The sequence below is a fragment of the Pygoscelis adeliae genome, unplaced genomic scaffold (genome assembly GCF_000699105.1).
Source record: "Pygoscelis adeliae isolate BGI_AS28 unplaced genomic scaffold, ASM69910v1 Scaffold318, whole genome shotgun sequence".
NCBI classification, from domain to species: domain Eukaryota; kingdom Metazoa; phylum Chordata; class Aves; order Sphenisciformes; family Spheniscidae; genus Pygoscelis; species Pygoscelis adeliae.
Window position 1 is genome coordinate 1937847 of NW_008825430.1, and position 3871 is coordinate 1941717.

General features: G+C 39.7%; 1 protein-coding gene across 2 annotated transcripts in view; it reads left to right on the forward strand.

Moving 5' to 3' along the window:
- Positions 1 to 205: 205 nt before the first annotated feature.
- BTBD1 (BTB (POZ) domain containing 1) overlaps positions 206 to 3871 on the forward strand; it is a 16053-nt gene continuing 12387 nt past the window's right edge. The window contains exon 1 of one of the 2 annotated variants that reach the window (XM_009330911.1): positions 206 to 224. The gene's annotated coding sequence lies outside the window, so the exon portion shown is untranslated. Of the gene's footprint in view, positions 225 to 271; positions 348 to 3871 lie in introns of those variants that run through there. The other variant, XM_009330910.1, reaches the window with a different exon arrangement.

The window sequence follows — 3871 nt, forward strand, 5'->3', positions numbered from 1 at the left end:
CTGTCCCCCAAGACCCCAGCCTTTCCCCCAAGACCCCAGCCTTTCCCCCAAGACCCCAGCCTGTCCCCCAAGACCCCAGCCTGTCCCCCAAGACCCCAGCCTGTCCCCCAAGACCCCAGCCTTTCCCCCAAGACCCCAGCCTTTCCCCCGGGCCGCCGTGTTCGCGTCCGTGGAGGGGGATGCGGAGAAAACGCGTGTGACCGCCTTGTGGGCTGGCACGCAAGGTCAAACCGCCCCGCCAACACGCTTCGGCTCCTTCCTGCTCTTTCCCCTCCATCCTTTCCCCAAGAAAAGTGCCCTGATTTCAGGGCGGCTGATTGTCCTTTCGGAAAAGCACTTTGATAGTGGTGGGTTCTGGTTTCGCTTTTTGATTCCGGGTTTTGGGGTTGTTTTTTTTTAAGTAAGATGATGGGAATTAGTGACTCCTCCGAGTGTTGCAACTATCCATCCACCTTCTAATAATGGCTGAGGAGGGGCAGAGGCTGTTGTACCAAGCTTTTCATTTCATTTGATACTTACTTGGAAATTTTATTCATCTTGCTGTTCACTTTTCTTTTTCGGCCGTGGTAATAAACTGTTGTGTCTTTTTGCCAGAGTAATACCCATTGCAATCACACTTATTTCAGATCCTTTTGGGTGGAGAGTGAACACTCAGCAGAAGGCAGTAACTTAACTGATTTTTACACACAAACCACCCAAGTGAGACCATGAGTGCAGTGATGGCAGAAAGTATGTAAAATGGGTTAGTGACTTCTAATTTGGGCAGAATAGGATCTGCTACTTCTCATGCTCACAAAACTGATGAGTTTATCTACCATTTCTTTTTACTCAGGGTAGTGGTAAATAAAATTTATGGTGTTCATAGAAACAATTACTGATAGTTTCTTTGTGCATAAGGCTGTGGTGGCTGTGGTATGGTAATATGACTAAACTGCTTAACCTTAAGATTTTTCTCAAAGAAACTCCTCTGCTAGGCAAAACCTCTGTAAAATATATGAAACAGATTTCTGTAACGAACGTTTGGGAAACAAGTAATATTATTGACTGGAAATAAATATGTAATGTCTCAAAGCTTTCTGTAATGGGAAAAGCTCCAAAGTCTTGGCAACTTTCTCTTTGTTTTGAGGCCTGACAGATAAGAACAGCGAGAAGAAGTCACCTAGCGCTTTTAGTAATCATGGACACAGGAGTTGCAGTAACTGATTTGAAAAAAAACCAAAACCAAAACCAAACCCAAAACCAAACCACCATGTCAGCAGCAATGTGTATCTGTTGCCATTAGCAAATGAGCTGCATTTATTTTGTGGATTTTTAGCAAAGAGGGAGTAGCAAGGTAAAGAGTTTGTGTAGCGGAGTGGGAGATAATGGGAAGTGTCTTTCAAGCAAAATGGTTTCAGAGGTTAAAAGTAAATGAATGTGCACCTAATATGTGTTTGTCTGTATATATGTGGAAAAAAAACACTGGACAGTGAAAAGTGGATAGAAGGAGAGAGGTTTGTCTGGATAAAAACAAACACAGAAACAGGAGAGTTCTAAGTAAAGATAAGAAGGATGGTATTTGAAAACTGTAGAAGTGAATGAAGAGATGTTGTTAGAAGCAAACAAAAGCCATCTTGTGTTGGTAGAGCTGCTGGTACGTAATGGCCCGGGGACTTATGTAGGTAAACTGATTATACTTGTACCTTGTCTCAGTATCACCAGACTGATGAACTGTTGAAACATCTCAGGTTTGACGTCGTCTTTGGTGTGAAATACATGGCAGCTTTTTAGGACATTCTTCCATATTATATGTATATTTTGAGCTTATGTTGGAACAAATATAAATTGCAACACCTTGTTAAAAACATATCTAAGGAGAACTTCTTTAATATGGAGCAGTACTGCACTTCTTCCATGCTTGTACACACTGCTTTTAAAGTATACCAACTATAAGACAGCCTGGTTTTTTTCCTGGTGTTGGCCAGAAATGACAAGAATTATACCTTGCACTGTCGGCCTCTTTTATCTGTCATTAGTAAATTGGTCAGATAATGATGGTTGCCTTTTATAAGACCTTTCTTTAATCTTTGCGAAGACCAGTTTGAGGTGTATTGGCTAGAAATTAAGTTGGGATCTTTGAATACACATAGCAAATTAACATCAAGGTAAAGGAAATGTTTAAGCGATGCAAAAACTTTTAGGGATAATTTACTAATTATTTAATGTTCCACAGCTAGTTTTCATTTTATTTACTCATGTGGTTTGTTAGGCCCTGTCTGTAGTTGATGTGTTTCATAAAGATCTCCTGACAAATGCAACTTGTAAATTAAAGCCAAAACAAAATATTTTTTTGATGAAAATTTTTCTGATTCCCGTAAAAAATTCATTCCATCTGTATCTGTCCAGTGAGACTGAGTGTCATTTCTCTGTCCTATGATGTAAGCTTTCGTTAGTGTTTTGTCACAAAATAGATGGTTGTTCAAGAATTATGTTTATGGGGAAGAAAAAAGTAGTTAGAAATCGAACAATTTAAACATTTGATAGTCACCAAGTTAATGTGACGTCTGTTTTTTTTATTTTTTCATTTGGATATATTTGTACACAATTTAAAATAATCTACAGTTGCTACCTTTTTCTGACAGGGGCCTCTAAAATAATAAATTTGTAGAGTTAAAGTATTTAAAAATAATGAACTGAAACTTTAATTGATAGTACCACTGTAATTCCAGTAATACATTTTAGGGTTTCTCTTTTCCCCTAGAGAAAGTTGGGTAGTCCTCTTTGTCTGTGGGCTAAAATCTTACCTGTAAAGGTGGGAAAAGGGGAGCCTTTTAAAATCGGCTGGGGAAGGGGAGACAACTTTCTTAGAAAACAGTTGGCCAAGCTCAAAGGCTTAGAAATGACTGCGGTATGTGTTTTGGCTTATCATCCAGTATTCCTCTCGCCTGAAGAGTTTTCAGACATGAGCCAGAGCAGTTTTTTAAAAGCAGCTGACTACTTCAGTAGTTTGACAGATAAATACTTAAGAGCTGAAATAATATCATAGTCACAAAGTTTGAATCTGCTTCCCAATTGAACAGCTTTTTTGTGTGTGTGTGTTTCTAATTGTACAAATTGAATAGCAGGGATCAAGAAAATTAAAGTTGTCTCGGTAGGGTTTCATTTTGTTGTTTTTAATAAGATTTTTTAAAAATTTCATTCACATTTTACAGTAATTTAACTTGTCCTTTGATCATAGTATAAAGAAAAGTGACGACATGGCACAAATTCAGCAGCCCATCTTCCAAATATCTTTGTGGAGGACTTTGGCAAGCGGTAAATAGAGGGGTAATCATGACTAACTGGAAAAAGATTCCTGTATGCTTTTATAATGGTGAAAATACTTCAGCTGTTGGGAAGATGCTAAAGACTAGGGGAGAAGGAAGTGCTAACCGTGAGAGTAAGGAAAAGTGGCATAAAATTTATGAGAGACTTGTATAAAGTGAATGATAGAGCAGTCACTTGGAAAAATTGTTTGTTCTAGTCACTAAAAGTGTTCTTCCACTGTGCACATACACACCCCCACTCCCCACCCCCATCCTGGATGACAAGAAAATCAGTGAATATCTGAAGAGCAGGTTATTTCTGTAAGTCTCTTGCAGGGGAGGAGAGGAGGGAAGAAGGCAAGGGCGAAGGATAAGTGATCTTGAGCCCCGCTGAGTTAAGTGGCGGCGGAACAGTGGTATGAACATAAAGGTGTGCTAGTTCAGGCGTGCCACAAAGGGAGGAGTTAACACAGAGACGGAGCTCTTGGCACGTGAGCAGAGGGATTTTTAGCGAGAAGACACACCTAGAGTTCCTCTTTTATGAGTCGATGAATGCATCATGATCATCTATCTGTACACTTAAGGGA